This window comes from Chiloscyllium plagiosum, unplaced genomic scaffold, assembly GCF_037043375.1.
Source record: "Chiloscyllium plagiosum isolate Xiang-an unplaced genomic scaffold, Cpla_swu_hap1 HiC_scaffold_45, whole genome shotgun sequence".
Taxonomy (NCBI): Eukaryota; Metazoa; Chordata; class Chondrichthyes; order Orectolobiformes; family Hemiscylliidae; genus Chiloscyllium; species Chiloscyllium plagiosum.
This window is the reverse complement of record NW_028270183.1, coordinates 100,736,597-100,754,373: the sequence shown is the minus strand read 5'-3', so window position 1 is coordinate 100,754,373 and position 17,777 is coordinate 100,736,597.

The window sequence follows — 17,777 nt, the reverse complement described above, 5'->3', positions numbered from 1 at the left end:
CAATAAGGTGTGTTTATTAAACGCAATTTCGCTGCAACACAATTCGTGAATTGTGCCCCTTTCTTTATAAAGCGAGCTCCCGTTCACTGTTGTGGGAGTCCGGCTCTGGCACCAGCTGAACATCAAATCCCAGCCTCAGGATTCCTCTGTTTGCCAAATGCACCCTCAGTGTGTTCAGATAAAGCAGGAATGTAATCCGCTCTGCAAGCCTTGAAACTGAGCCTGAATGTGGGATTTGTGGTCTACATTTAGAAGGAAATTAATTTCAAACCGGGAGGGGAATATCTTGGAGAGAACTGGAATGTTGCATCGGCATCACGTGGTCAGTTAGCTCGCGCAATTTCTGGTGAAGATCTTGGTGAAAGGTACAATGTTGTAGTCAGTGACTGTACTGTTAAAGTGTGGCATTTACTGCACTAACTCATTGCAATATACAGTTTAAAGATTTATGTAGCCTGTGCTATTGTTTGTGTTAGGCTGACTATTATTATTGTTTTGATTTTTACTGGTAATTTGGGGGTTCGCACCGAAGTCTCTTTTTCCCATTGGCCCCATTATTTATATTGCACCGTTTTCTATAATACGGTATTCCACAGGAACACAGCTGCCACATTATTGGATAACTCCCTGTAATTATTGCTGATTCTTTACCTCCACAACCAAACTCCTGCACTCTCCCCATCCCTTCTGTGTCTTGAAATCCTTATTTATTTTCAGTACCTTAGCTTTCACAGCCTGATCAGGGAAATAATTCCCCAAGTTCACCAGTCTCTGAGTGCAGACATTTAGTCTCATCTCGACGCACTTTGGCCTGTCTGTACCCAACACTGATCCCATGTTTTGGACATCCCACCCAGGGGAATTATCATCCCTGCTTCCAATCTGTCTCGCCATGTCAGAGTTGTATATAGTTCACCCATTTTCCTAAACCTCATGGAATACAGGCACATTCGCCCCAAACTCTGTTCCCACAACAAGCCTGTCATCCCAGAGATCAGTCTGGTCATCCTTTGCTGCTCTCCCTCAATGTCACGTTTGTCCTTTATTAGGTATGGAGACCAAAACTGCACACAATACTGCACAATGTTCAAGATGGGGTCTCACCAAGGGCCTGTACAGCTGCAGTAAGACACCCTTACTCCTGTACTCAAAACATCCTGGAATGAAGGTCAGCACACCATTCATTTTCAACAAAATTGTGTATTCCCGTGACAGCTGAGCCTGCTCTAACCTGAGTGGGAACCTTACAACAAGCTCGTAAAGTGTGGCTGCTGCTGTACAGGGTCTTAGTGAGATCACATCTGGAATAATGTGCACAGATTGAATCTCCTCACTAAGAAAGGGTATTGCTATTAACTCAGATATTATTCCCTCAACTGATTTCTGCAATGAAGGTGTTAATCATAGAATCCCGACAGTTTGGAAGCAGACCATTTGACCCATCGACTCCACACTGATCCCCCGAAGGCCATCCCATACAAACCCCACTCCCTAACCCCCTTCCCAACCCAATCTCTGCAACCTAACATTTTCCATGACTAATGCACCTAACTGGCACATCTTGGGACTTTGGGAGGAAACTGCATTACACGACAGACACCCCTTGCAGGCACAGGGGGAATGTACATAATCCACACACAGAGTGACCCGAGACTGAAACTGAACCAGATCTCTGGTGCTGGCAGGCAGCAGTGCTAACCACTGAACTACCTACTGTGGACAACGCAACCTGCCTGCTAAATTCAACACTCGAAATGTGGCATAACAGCAGGGAGATTCCATAAGTCTCCATACTTGTCATTGTGCAACAGGATGAGGACGATGGTATCTTAAGTGGCTTGGTCAGGAACAGGCGCAGGACATGCAAGACATCGAAGCTATAGTATAGGAACACCAGGAGGACATTCAGCCCATCGTGTGTGTAAAGCAGGAACAGAATGAGTCCAATCAGCCACCCATGCCCCTCACACAGCAATTGGAGCCGATCTTTCACAGCCTCGTGCCTATTTCACAGGAATTGAAACGGACTGTCGAGGTTATGAAAAGAGAAGAACTTAGAATAACCAACTCAACTCGGGAGTGGAAAGGTATGAGCAAACGATTGGGGCTAAAGATTAATTGTTCAAATCTGTTATTAACGAATTAACAACAGGAGACTTTGAAAGTCAAACCACAATCCATCAAAGTCGACATGATTGTATTAAGGATAAATCATGAGTGAATGATTTTCCTATCTTTTTTGTATTAAGAAGTGTGACAAACAAGTTGAATAAGGGGGACCTGAAAGATGTATTATATCTGGACTTCAAGAAGGCAATGCATAACATGCTTGACGAAAGATTAATATGCAAGACAAGAGCACATGGGGTTGGGACGATTTATTTGCTTGGAGAGAGAATTGGCTAACCAATAAAAACCATGATATGGAGGTGCTAGCTTTCGACTGGGATGAGTAAGGTCAATAATCATATGGCACCAGGTTATAGACTGACGGGTTTATTTGAAGACACAAGCTTTCATTGTCCTGATCCTTCGTCAGGTGTTAGAGAGAGAAGAGCTTAGACACAAAATTTATTAGGAAGAGATAAAAGGCTTATATAAAACATGCACATGAATTGAACACATCTAAGATGGCTGCTAAATCTTAATTCGGTTAGAATGGAGATGCAGGTTTTGATTGATGAATATGCAAATTCCAGAGTTCCTTTCAACTCCTGCCTGGAGATACCTTCAGGTATTATCAATGTAAAGGAGGTGACCCTTCCAGTAAGACAACGTATTTTAGGCATGCGGTCTTGTTTGGGGTCTGTATGTGTCTTCACCTGGAATCAGACTGGGTTTATTTCCAAAGTAGGAGTTCATAAAATATCACATTGACTGACTGTCTACAAATTGTGTATTTTTTGAGAAAATATAATGCCTCTTGAAATAAAAGCCAGCAAATGAAAATTCATCTTACATATTAGATGTGTGTGTGTGTGTGTCGATGTGTCTGTGTGTTTGCGTGCACGTGCGTGTGTGTGTTTGAAAATAAGGTGGAATGTCTGTGGGATGGAGAGAGAGTGTGTGTGTTTGTGAGAGAGTGAGGGTGAGGATGTGAGTCTTTTGAGGGAGAGAGAGGGTGTGCGTGCGTGGGAGAGAGGGGAGAGTGTGTGTGTGCATGTGAGAGTGGGGGAGTGTATTTGTGTGCGGGGAGGAGAGGGTGAATTTGCATGGGTGTATTTAAAGGGAGAGGGAAAGGATGTATGTCTCCTCGTTAAAACGCAGGGACATTTAACAGATCCCTTTCCCCCCACACACACTGTGGTTTCAGAGCTTCTCCTCTCTGCCGTCTCTGCTCCATTTGTTGTTCATGTTGCAGACTCAGATGCTGTAACTACACTCCCCATGCTCCATCCAGAGTTGGGTCACCAAATCCTCAGGTCTCCCTGAATATCTGAGGCAGCTCACAGTACAACCTCCAGAAAACCATCCCCAGCCCCTCCACTAACCTTTTCATAACAGGAGTCAGTCAGAAGCCCCTCAGCTCCAAGTAAAAGACCTGTGACTTGAGAATACTTCTCGAGGGGTTTCCACATGTGATGAACCGCACAATCATGTAAGAGGGACAAAAACAGGCTTTCAGTGGTCAGGCAGAGACCAAGTTTCAAAGACGTGTCTCAATTCTGCTGGAACCCCCTTTATAACTTGGAGAAACAGCCCGCCACATGCCATTTAATTGTTTCTGAGCTTCACAATGCCAGCACTCGATACACTTGGGAGCCAAAAAAACAACGCCAGGGAAAGGTACAGAAAAACAAATAATTAATTAACTGATAACATGTTGTGAAAATATGGATAAGGAGACAGAGGTGTGGGAGTAACTGGAGAAGTGAGACAATTGTGGGTCCAATCACAAGAATGAGAGCATTCAATAAAATTACTGCCAGATCGGTTGAAATGGTTAGTTACATCAAATTGTGAATCTGCCTCACAGAACCATCCCAGGCACCATAAACTGGGACAAGGGACCAGCCAGAATGGCAAGCTATGCACACCATACTCGTGGACTACTCTATAAACTGTTCTACCTGCCCAGCATGGGGACCATTGCAAACCTTTGCCAGTATATTGCTACTATACTTGCACTACAGAAATGTCTTGCACGGGAAGATTTGTAACTCATGCAGTGAGTGACAGTAAATGGACTCCCACAAATATATGGCTCTGTATCTTCACTGCCGAAATATAAGGCAAGAGATTGTTTGTGTGTGTGTGTGTGTGTGTGTGTGTGTGTGTTGGTGGCAGTAGATTTGTAAATTGCTATTTGAGAGAGAATAGACATAGAGGAAATCAGCTTAAATGTGAACAACTGACAGGGCTTTTTGTCATTAACAGCGGGAGACTGAGGACCGTGTCATAGACAGAGGTGACGCCGTGCTTGTGAATATTAAAGTAAAGGCATTGCCAGACCCATCAACAATATAAAGCAATCCGTACAGGAATGATGGGATTTTGGTCTGCGTTTAGATAAAAGCCATGGAATACCGACTCAGATTTGGTTAAGCAGCAGCAGATCATTGGCTTTATTAAGACTGTGTTTCAAATGAAGGTTCAAACAGCAGATGGGATGAACCAGTGAAGTATAATCTGCAGTTGTCAATAGTTAAAATTAGGAATGGTCAGGATATAGTGTCAGTAATCAGTTTGTGGTCAAAGGGACCACCGTAGTTGTGACTCGTCTGTTTCAGCCTCAGTTATTGGCCAGGGATGAGATGTAGTCAGAGGACGGAAATGGAGTTTGCATCCAGAACAGAAGACAGTGACCTTGAGGCTTTCAATATTTCATTAGCAAGGGCAGTGATGCAATGCATCCTGGTTCATACCTGAAAGTGAGTAGGTCAACCAACAAGGCACAGTTCCAGAACTAACGAAGGAGAGAAAGAATGAACAGGTTCACTGTTGTTTGTTGTGGTTTGGAGCGTGAATACTTACAGAGTAGAGTAAATGAAAAGAACAGTAATACAGTCGCACATGGTTAATGCAAATAATATATCGACAGTGAAACTTACCAGGGACACCAACAATAGCCAGGATAGGGTAATAAAAACATTGAATAATGTAAAGTGCATATTTGATCCGCGATGTTAACGGCCACCAATAATATGTAGAAAGAATCCAAACATAATCGGATAAACCCCTGTCCATTGTTGGCACATTCCAGTCTATTGTTCTCAGATTCTGATCCACTGTTGGAACTGTCCAGTATAACATTCTCAGATTCTGATCTACTGTTAGAACTTTCCCGTCCAATGTTCTCAATTTCTGATCTCTCTCTCTCTCTGGAGCAGTAGATCCCAGTTAGTGCTATCAGTGTTACTCCCGCCCATACTATGGGATAACATATTGAATGGAGCCCTTTTATCATGAAAAGATGGAAACCCTCCACTGGGATAATTAGAATCCATGGAGACTGACATTAGTGACAGTCACCAAACAAACAGGTTCAGTTAACCAGTTCCTTGCATCATTTTACATAACACAATAAAAGGGAACATTTACTTGGTTTTGATGGAATGGATGAGGGTTGCTGAGGGATAGACCATAAATCTTTCAATCTTTATAACCTGTCTTCCTTGTATGTGGGAGTATTGTCAGAACACTGCACTGTTGTATACGTTTCACCCTGTTTATAAAAGGAGACAGGAAGAAAGTAACAGCTGTATAAAATGTTTGGTGGAGAAATTTCTAGATATCTTTGTGTAATGCTGCTCCAAGTTTGAAATTCCCTGTTATCAAGTCCTTTCTTAACCTTTCATTCAAAGCATTGAAACTCCTGCTAAGGAACAGGGAGATACAGGAGGTAGTCACTCAACTGCTCAAGACTGGGAAACAGGGACAGGAGGTAGACACTCAACTGCTTGAGACTGGGACACAAGAACAGGAGGCAGTCTTTCAACTGTTCGAGACTGGGACACAGAGACAGGAGACAGTCTTTCAACTGTTCGAGACTGGAACACAGGGACAGGAGGTAGACACTCAACTGCTCGATACCGGAACACGGGAACAGGAGGCAGTCACTCAATTGTTCGGGACTGGGAAACAGGGAAATCTGGAGGCTAGTGAGGCCCCAGATTTCTGTTCCCCAGGAACAGGAGGAGACGACTCACTACCCACCAGTCTGGGACACTGGGAGAAAAGGGAAATTGGCTTGTTACTAACAGGAATATCTGAATAAGTTGCATTAGCGAGCAATTCAATCTTGCTCCAACGTTTTTCAAAACCATGGCTGATCTGATTGTGATTCCCTCATCCCATTTTACAGAGATTCCCCTCTCTGCAGCCTCTGCTCTATTTGTTGGTCATGTTGCAGATCCAGATGCTGCAACTACAGTCACCATGTTTCATCCAGAGTTGGGTCACCAAAGCCTCTGGTCTTCATGAATTTCCACAGCAGCTTAAAACACAGCCTCCATGAAATCAGCCCCAGCATTTCCACGAACGTACAAAAACTAGAGTTAAGTCAAATGTCAGTCAAATGAAAGTGAGAAGCCTGGTCTAAATCACTAACATGTTACTGAGTACATGAGCAGCAGAGAGTGATTAACACAGGCTTTCAATGGTTAGGCACAGAGCAAGTTACAAAGGTGTGACTCAAAACTGCTAAAACCCCACTATCCAACATGGAGCACAGGGCAGGACACTGGGAAGTCAAAGAAAATGCAAGCAATGCTTTTTGAACATTGTTTCTAAGCTTCTTAGTGTTGGAAGCTGATGCTCTTGGGTGAGCAACATTCAAGGGCAGGAAAAGATATACGGCAGATATTCACATTAAAACTGGACTATTAAAACTGGATGCTGGGGAAGCAGTTTAAACACCAACAAATGGGACGGATTTGGGAAATAGACAAAGGGAGAGAGACTCTGAGTCAGTGTTATGGAAGGATGTGTTTGCAGGCTTCAGAATGCTGAATTGAAGACATTTCGATCATATCTAGCAATATAGGTTAGTATTTCCGGGAATGATGAATTAATACGATATTGGTGCAAGGTCAGATAGAGTTAGTGTCTCGGAGGTGTACAGCACGGAATAAGACGCTTCAGACTAAGTCGTCCATGCTGATGGAATATCCCAAATTAAACTAATCACATTTGCCAGCATTTGACCAATATTGATGTAAACCCTTTCTCTTAATGTACCCATCCAAATTCCATTTAGAAGTCGTAATTGTAAAAACCTCCACCACCTCCTCTGGCAGCTGATTCCACACATGCACCACACTCTGTGGAAAGAAGCAGCTCTTTAGGTCATTATTAAATCTTTTCTCTCTCATCGGAAATCGATGCCCTCTAGTTTTAGGGAAAAAGAACTTGGCTATACACCCTATACATGCTCTTCACGCTACTGGAATAACCTACTCGCACGCTCCCTATAGCTCCAATCCTGGCAATATCCTTGTAAACCTTTACTGACTCTCTTCAATTTTCACAATATATTTCCAAAAGGAGGGAGACCAGAATTGAATGCAGTACTCCAAAAGTGGCTAAAGTAATGCGCTGTACAGCAGAAACATAACCACCCAATTCAAATAGTCAAAGGACTGGCCAGTAAAGGCAAGCATACCAAATGCCTTCTGCACAATCCTATCTACCTGCGACTCTTCTTTCAAGAAGCTACAAACCCGCATTCCAAGGTCTCTTTGTTCAGCAACACTCCCCAGGACCTTACCATTAAGTGTATATGTCCTGACCTGATTTGCATTTCCAAAATGCAGCACCTCCCATTTATCTAGATTAAAAACCATCTGCCAATTCTCAGCCCATCTGCCCATCTGATCAAGATCCCATTGTACTCTGAGATAAACCTTCTTTGCTCTCCACTACACCATCGATTTTGGTTTCAGCTGCAAACTTAGCAACTAATGCTGCAATGTTCACATCCAAATGATTTATGTGAATAGTGAAAAGTAGCGGATCCAGTACCAATCCTTGTAGCACACCAATGGTCACAACCCTCCTGTTCGAAAAACAATCCTTCACCACCACCCTCTGTCTCCTGCCTTCGGGCTAATTCTGTATACCTATGGCTAGTTCTCCCCGTATTCCATATGAACTAAACTTGTTAACCAACTTACCATGCAGAAAGTTGTCAAATGCCTTACTGAAGTCCATTCCAACAATATACACCTCTGCCTCAATGAATCCTCTTAGTCACTTCTTAAAACATACTCAGTCAATTTAGTGAGACACAACTTTCCATGCTTCGCGACAGGTTGCCTATCACTTATCAGTCCTTGCTTTTCAAAATCCATGCAAACATTGTGCCTCGTAATCCTTACCAACAACTTGCCCTCCACTGAAGTCAGGCTCACTACCTTTTCCTTACCATCCTTCTTAAACATTGTCAGTAATCGCACCAAGTTCGCAAGCCTCCTATCTTTCGGCATCTCATCTGTGACAATTGACGATACAAATATCTCAGCAATGGGCCCATCAATCACTTCACTCGCTTCCCACAGTATTCTAGGGTACATCTGATCAGGTCCTGGAGATTTTCCCACCTTTACGGGCTTTATGAACTCCAGCATCTCCTTCTCTGTAATACAGGCACTTTTCAACGTGTCACGGTTTATTTCCAAAGTTCTTTGGCTTCCATGTCTTTCTGCACAGTCAATACTGACGCACGATGCTTGTTTAGTATCGCCTCCATCTCCTGCTGTTTTGCACATCGGCAACCTTGCTGATCTCTCAGTGACCCAAAACTCTCCTGAGTTATTCTTTTGTCCATAATGTATGTGTAGAGTCCCTTTGGATTCTCCTTAACCCTATTTGCCAGAACTATCTCATGTCCCCTTTATGGCCTCCGGATTTCCCTCTTATGTATACTCCTACTGGCTTTAGACCCTTCTCGACAGTCACTTTAAATCTGGAATTAAGAGCCAAATGACGATGATGAATCCATTTTCGATTTTTGGAAAAACCCATCAGGTTCGCTGATGGCCTTGAAGGAAGCAAACTGCCTCCTTACCCGGCATGGGTTACATGTGACTCCAGACCGACAACAATGTGTTTGTGTTGGGTAATGAATGCAGGCCCAACTAGTGATACCCGCATCCCATGATTGAGTACTGAAAAAAACCTTGACTCCTGCTCTCTCTCTCTCTCTATCTGACATATGCCTCCCTTTTATTTGTAACCTGACACTCAATTTCTCCAGTCCTCCAGCATTCCTTACACCTACCAGCCTTACCCTTCACTCTAACAGGGACAGACTGTCTCTGTGATTTTGACATCTCATTTTTGAAAGTTTCCCTTTCTCAGCTGGCCCCGTAACTGCGAATATTTGTTCCAAACCCGTTTGGAAGTTCTTGCTAATATCATCAAAATTGGCCTTCCTCCAAACTAGAGCATTATCTTTTAAACCCAGTTCGTCCTTTTCCATCTCTATTTTAAAACTAGTAGAATTATGATTATGTGTCCAAAAGTGCTTCCTCACTGATACCTCAGTCTCCTGCCCTGCCATATTTCCCAAGAGGGAGGTGACATTGAGTTCCTTCTCTGTGATGGAGAGCATTGGTCAAGCAGCTGCAGCGTTGTAACTGGGATTGGGCTCAACAGTGTCTTCGTCTCATTGGGCTGAATCGAACAATAAATTATCTCAGTGCCATTTTCATTGAGTGTGAAAGAGGGATTGTCTGCACAAGATCGAGCTCGTTTCCTGGTGCTACCTTATCGAAATCATCTCATTAACTACCTCCCCCACCCCATGGTGCCCCTCTCATTGAATACCAGCCTTATTCTCCCACCCATCACGGCTGGAGGTACTCACCATCGCACTGATACCCTTGGATATTATGTTATCCCTGGCACTGGTGCCATCTTTAAAAGGCCAGTGGGCACACAGTTGAGCTTTTTTGATGTCGGTTCTGCTTTGTACAGTTTACCCCGAGCATGGCAGATAAGGGGCAATTACAGCCCGGTTTGTCGACAGGGGCACGGAGGTCCTGGTGGATTGACGAGTACAGAGGGGGACTATTCTCTTCTCAGAAGGGGCTCACACTATCAGACACACCTGGCATGGTCTGAGCTCACCACCGAGCTCAGTGCAGTACCTGCGGTCTGAAGAAATGCCCAGCAATACAGCACAACCATCAATAACCTGCCTCATTCTTTCAGGATAAGGGTCACTGAATTCTCTCTGCTCCCTCACACTCACTGTATATCTGTTGCAGCAGCGACCCAGAACAACGTTCTTGCTCCACCACTCTCACTGCTGCTTGCAACAGCTTCCCTCTCTCTCTCTCTCTCTCTCTCTCTCCCCCCATTATCCCCCCCTCCCCCGCCACACGCACACACTAATAACATTGCATGGATATGCCACTGTGGACTGACTCCCTCCAGACACCTAACCATATTTCCCCCCACCTACACCAGCACTAACAACAGGGGTACCCACTCCCACCCTCCCTCCCTCCCTCCCTTTCTCCCATTCCAGGCGAAACAGCCTGGAATAGACAGAAATGACCAAGCCTCATGTGGAGATTCTGAACTATCCACGTCCCACCTACTGAGTAAGGAGCAATATTCAGTGAAGGGCAATTCTCACTTTAAACTCACTGTCAGTTCCGTTTCCCCCCGGCACAATTAGAAGCCGTGGCCCTGATGCCATCTCCCTTTTGTGTCGAGCTGGTACAAATGGAATCCCCACGGTCTCGGTGGGCAGGAAGGTGGACTCACATCACATCGTCTCCATCACATCTCAGGAAGGGAGCATGGAAATTCCCTCGTACACCTCCTCCTGTAAACAGCTCAGATGCTAAAACTAATCTGTGAGATTTACTGCTCTCCCCACCTGTCCTGACATCTTCAATAATCGGTTCTCATATACACCCTGGGCCCTCTGTTCCTGCACCTCCTTTATAACGGTACAACCTGTTTTATATTGTCTTTCAATGTCCTTCCTACTAAAGAGCATCACCTCACACTGCGCTGCATTGATCCTCATCTGTCATACACCTGAACACTACACCAACATATAACTTTCCTGTTGGAGTTCCACACCATCCTCAACAAACTTTACAATTCTTTCAGGATTGGTATCTGCAAATATTGAAATTGTCCTACAGTCACACTCCACCCAAAAATAATGACACACACCAGACAGAGCGAGTGAAATATTGACACACTCTCCATGTCTGTATTACTGTCAATGTAAAGTGAGTGCCTCTATGTGTCTGTATTCGTGTGTGTATCTGTGTGGGGCGGGTCTGACAGTCTCTGTGATGTTTAAAGTGATGTAATATCCCCCGATATGAGTTCTGAGTAACGGTCACTCGATCCAAAACATCAACTTTCATTTTTGTCCAAAGATGCTTCCAGAGCTGCTGAGAGTTCTGTTGTTGTCAATCTCTGTTTCACCTTCCCCCCCCCACCCCACCCCGATGCCCCACCCCACTGTAATCGTGTGAAGTATGTCAACGACCATTCAGTCTGAGAGGGAGAGAGGGAGGGCAGCAGCTCACAGCACAATCCAACCTGAACTTTGATTTCACCAAACATACACACAGGCGCATACATGCGCGCGCAAACATACATACACGCACATGCACATGCACACACTAGGTCGGTTTGGAGAGGATTGTCATTGCACTTAGGCCCTCAGAGTGGAACACGTTCATGTGGAGAAATGTCTGCGCTCTTTCTGCAGTGTAGAAATGGTTTTTCACTGGGTAGTATTTCCAACACACAGAATACACATTAAAGCATATTTCCATTGTAATTATAACCAAGCAATTCCGAGCGAGCCGTTTTCCAAGGCAATGAGATTAATTTTAATGCACTTTCTTTAACTTGAAATTATTAATGTTTTACTCTTACAAGTAATCTTATCTTTGAGAAAGGATTGAAAAGACCTAAACCAGACCAGCAGAGTGTGGGCTTGTATCATTTTAAAGAAAAGAGGGAAAGGGAGAGGAACGAAGAGTGATTTTGACCCCGTTTCAGTGATTCACACCAAAAACAAGAAGAGTTCCCATTGCACAGAGATGCAGAGACAGAGATCCACACACTAATGCAGGAACACATGTAACAAGCACAGAGAGAGATGGACATGCACACAGTGGTTAACAGAGACATATGTAGACACACAGGAATAGACAAACACCAACAGAAATATGCAGACACATACTTGGACATACAAAGACACTTAGACTCATCGAGTTACACAGGGTATTTGCATGCAGGCCTATCGGCCCATACAGTCCATGCTGACCATCATCCCAAGCTAAATCATTCCCAATGCCTGCGCTGGGCCCAGATTTGTCAAAGTGTTCTCTTATTCTTGTACTTTACCAAAACGTTTTAAAAATTATAACTTTACCCAAAATCCATCACTTCCTCAGGAAATTCATTCCCTACACGAACCACATGCTGTCTAAAAAAATGAATTAGGGATAGGCAACATTGAGGACTGCTGATGCTGGAGATCATAGTCTAGATGAGAGTGGTACTGGAAACGCCCAGCAGGTCAGACAGCATCTGACGAGCGGGAAAATCGACTTTCTGGGCAAATACCCTTTATCTGGATAGTGAAATGGGGTTATGCGTGGAAAACCATGTCTCACTAATTTGATATATTTTTTGTTGCGAAGTAACGGAGAGGATTGATGATGGCAGAATGCTGGATGTGATCTATATGGACTTCAGTTAGGCATTCGACATAGTTCCCCATAGAGACTGGTTAGTAAGGTTAGATCACATGGAATACAGGGAGAATTAGCTAGTTGGATACAGAACTGGCTCAAAGGCAGAGGACAGAGGGTGGTGGTGGAGGGTTGTTTTGCAGACTGGAGGCCTGTGATCAGTGGAGTGCCACACGGATCGATGCTGGGTCCGCTACATTTCGTCATTAATATAAATGATCACGATATGAACATAGGAAAGTTAGTAAGTTTGCAAATGACACCAAAATTGGAGGTGTAGTGGCCAGCAAAGAAGGTTACCTCAGATTACGATGGGATCTTAATCAGATGGGCCAATGGACCGAGGAGTGGCGGACAGAGTTTAATTTAGATAATTGTGATATGCTGCATTGGAAAGGCATATCTGGGCAGGACGTATACACTTACTGGGGAGTGTTGCTGAACAAAGTGACCTCAGAGCACAGGTTTATAGTTCCTTGAAAGTGGATTTGCAGGTAGATAGGACAGTGAAGAAAGTATTTGATATATTATTGGTCAGTGTATTGTGTATATGCGTTAGGAGACTGGAATGCGACTGTATAGGACATTGGTTCAGCCACTTTTGGCATACTGTATGCAATTCTGATCTCCCTGCTCTGTAGGAAGGATGTTGTGAAAGCTGAAAGGGTTCAAGAAGGGTTGACGCTGACTTTGCCATGGTTGAAGGGTTTGAATTAGAGGGAGAGGCTGAATCGGCTGAGCCTGTTTTCCCTGGAGGATCAGAGGATGAGGGTTAATGTTAGAGGTTAGTAAAATCATGGGTGCAACAGATAGAGTGAATAGCCAAGGTATTTTCCCTAGAGTAGTGGAGTAAAAAACTAGGTGGCAAAGGTTTAAGGTGGGATGGGAAAGACAAAAAAAAGGTTCTAATGGGCAACATCTTCATGTAGAGGATTGTCCGTGTGTAATGAGCTGCCAGAGGAAGGTATTGAGGCTGGCACAATTTCAACATTTAATAGGCATCTGGATGGACAGATGAATGGGAAGTGTTTAGATGGAAATTGACCAAATGCCGGCAAATGGCATGAGAATAATTTTGGCTATCTGGTTGGCATGGACACGTTGGACCAAAAGGTCTGTTTCCACGCTATACAGTTCTCTGACGCTTTGTCTTTTAAGAAACTTCGTCCTCTTATCTTAAAACAATCTCCCAATCGAGGGAAAAGAGACCTAATATTCAACATTATCGATAACTTTCATGATATTATAAACCTCTACAAGGTTACCTCTCAGCCTCCTGCGCTCCAGTAGAAAATGTCTGAGTCTGTTGAGCCTGTCCTTATAATTCAAACACTCCATTCCCAGCAACATCCTGATAAACCTCTTCTGAACTATCCCGAACTTAATAATATTCTCTATATAACAGGGCGACCAGAACTGCACACAGTCTTCCAGCACATGCCTCACGAAAGTCCTCTGCAACCAGAACACAACACTCCAACTCCTGTACTCAAAGGACTGTCCACTGCTATTCGTCATTTATATAAATGGTTTGGATGTGAATATAGGAAATATAGCTAGTAAATTTGCAGATGACACCAAAATTGGAGGTGTAATGAACAGTTAAGAACGTTACCACTGAGTAAAATGGAATATTAATCAGGTGGGCCAATGGACTGAGGACTGGCAGATGGAGGTATATTTAGAAAAATGCGAGGTGCTTCATTTTGGAATAGCAAATCAGAGCAGGACTTACACACTGAATGATAAAGTCCTGGAGAGTGTTGCTGAACAAAGATACCTTGGGGTACAGGTTCATATTTCCTTGAGAGTAGAGTTGCAGGTAGATAGGATAGTGAAGTAGGTGTTTAAGATGCTTTTCTTTATTGTTCAAACCACTGAGTACAAGAGTTGTGAGGTCATGTTGCGGCTGTGCAGGACATTGGTTAGGCCACTTTTGGAATAATGCGTACAATTCTTGTCTCATTCCTATCGGAAAGATGTTGAGAAACTTGGAAGAGTTCAGAAAAGATTTACAAGGATGTTGCCAGGGCTGGAGGATTTGAGCTGGAGGGAGAGCCGGAATAGGCTTGGGCTGTTTTCTCTGAATCATTAGAGGCTGAAAGGTGAACTACAGAGGTTTATAAAATCATGAGAGGCATGCATGGGGTAAATAGACAAAGTCTTTTTCCCGGGGTGGGAGAGTCCACAACTAGAGAGCATAGGTAGAGGATGAGAGGGGAAAATTTAAAAGGGACCTCAGGGGCAATTTTTATGCATAGAGGGTTGTATGTGTATGGAATGAGTTGCCAGAAGCAGGTCAAATTAAAGTATATAAAAGACATCTGGATGAGTATATTAATAGGAAGTGTTCAGAGGGATCTGGGCAAGAGTTGGCAAAATTGACAAGATTAGCTTAGGGTATCTAGTCGACATGGACAAGTTGTACCAAAGGGCCTGTTTCCGTGCAGTACATCTCTATGACTCTAGGTCTCTATAATGAAGGCCAACAGGTGAAACACCTTCATAACCACCCTGTCTACATATGAAGAAAACTTCAAAGAATTATGTCTGAAACAATTATGTTGCTCTGTTCTACAACACTACCAATGGCTCAACATTTAATTGTATAATTGTTTTATTAGTTTGTTTTACCAAAGTGCAATACATTGCATTTATCAACATTAAACTCCATCTACAATTCTTTAGCCCAGTGAATGGTAATACTGGGGAAGAAAGGCTGGAAAGTAATCAGTTGCCTTGTATCATTTAATGGTTTCAGGAAGAGGGCAGTCACACGTTAGAGATGGGAAACAGTGATCGGTGTTTCAGGCCAGAAAGTCTGCTCTGGCTTTGTCTCTGATATTCAGTACTGATATCTATTTGAGTTCCTTCACAGTGCAGAGTTGTCTACAGCATTTCATTCCTCATATTGCAGACTACGGATAATAGGAGAAAATGAGGACTGCAGATGCTGGAGATCAGAGCTGAAAATGTGTTGCTGGAAAAGAGCAGCAGGTCAGGCAGCATCCAAGGAGCTGGAAGAGAGGTCTGAAGAAGGGCTCATGCCCGAAACGTCGATTCTCCTGCTCTTTGGATGCTGCCTGACCTGCTGTGCTTTTCCAGCAACACATTTTCAGCGACTACAGATAATAGCTATTTAAACTGGAAACAATAGCCAAGTATTTAAAGATGTTCATAGTTTATCTCGAAGGCAGAGCACATAAACTCGATATCCTACAGTTGAGGCAAGTACCTTGCATTTTTAACAACATTATTATTCTAACTGGGTAATTCAGTAAAGAGAACCAGATTTCAATGAATCCATACCGATCTGAAAGCTGGCATTTAAAGTTAAAAGTTTGGGCATGGTTTAGACCTTGTGTAGTCGGTAGTATCACTGCCTCTGAGGCAGAGCTCTGGATTCTATTCCAATTCCTGAACTTGTCTAGTAGTGTCCCTAGCTCGAGACCATATTGTCTAGGTTCTGGTGCAGCGTGTCAGAACAGGCTGATGAACAAACACCACAGGAGAATAATGTTGTGACTTTCAGGTCTATTGTGGGGTGGTGGTAGTGTCCCTGCCTCTGGCCCCAAAGGTCTAGGTTCTAATCCTACTAGAGGTGTTTTTTAATATGTCTGAACACGTTGACTAAAATGATTTTAAAATTGTCGTTTGATCACGATGGAAGAGGTGTCAGTATTGAATTTCAGAATTTAAGCCCCGGAAACACAGACCTTGGGTGGGAGACGCGTTTGCACCTTCTAGAGGTTTATAAATTCATGAATTGCATGGATAGAGGGTGAGTAGTCAAGATCTTTTCCCTATGTTTGGAAGTCCAAAATTAGTAGGCATAGATTTAATGTGAGAGGGGAAAGATTTTAAAGTGACCTCGAGGCAACTTTTTAACTCAGAAAGTGGAAATGAACTGCCGGACGTAGTGGCACACAGATGGGTATATTAATAGGATGGATTTAGAGTGATATGGGTCAATTGCTGGCAAATAGATTAGATTAGCTACAGTGTAGCACAAGTCCACACCAAACCTCTGAAGAGTTACCCACCCAGAACCATCTCACCACATTTGTCCCTAACTAATGCACCTCACATTATGTTCAACTTTGCATGGCGTATTCACATTACCTGCACAACTTTGGACTGTGGGAGGAAACCCACGCAGACACAGCGAGAATGTACAAAATCCACACAGTCAGTCACCTGAGCCAGCAATCAAACACAGGTCCCTGGTACTGTGAGGCAGTAGCACTGAGCCACTGCACCACCCCAAGTAGGGCACGATTAATTTCAGAAATCAGGATGGCATGGACGAGTTGGTCAAAGGTGTTTGCTTCCGTGCTGTACAACTCTAAGATTCATCAAGCCATTTGATCTCGGTCCCTTTTAATCTTCATTGTCCGCTATATAGCCAAACTTGATTTCATCCACAATCTTTCTAACCGTGCCTTCTATAATTCTCATCTGAATCATTTGTCTAAATGTCAAACAAAAATGCATTGAGCACAAGTCCCTGTGGAACACCACTGTGCACTGTGTCACAAAGCTGGTACCTTTTCTCTAAAAGCTTCCTTTTCTGAAAGATACTGTGTCCTTGATTTTTTTTTCAGAAGGGTCGTAAATAGTTCCCGGCTTCCAGGTGATTGGCTTGGTATAGAGATTAAACGGTTTTGTGATTAAAGGTATAATCAAAAGGGAGTGGTCAGCTCTCTATGTGAGCAGTTCAGTCCAGAACCAGTTTGTAGTTCAGCTGTGTGGATAGGCTCTCTCTCTCTCTCTCTCTCTCTCTCTCTCTCTCTCTCTCTCCTTCTGCCCTTCTAGCACCAACCTGTAAGCATTTGTTCCATTTGCACTGTTCTTAAGGGGGGTTTGCTTATTGGGATGGTTGTGTGCTTCCAGAACAACTAATTAAGTCTAGTTTGAATAGATTGAGTTCTGTAGGGGTTCTTTAGTCTGTTCTTTGTGTTTCATTGTGTAGTTTAGTGAATTTTTTTGTCTGTTTTAAAACCTGATAATTTTCACTGTGCACTTACTGAAACGAATTACAAAGTTACAGTCTGCGCAGCCTGCTTAAGAAAATTTTGAGTGGTCTGGCCTAGTCCA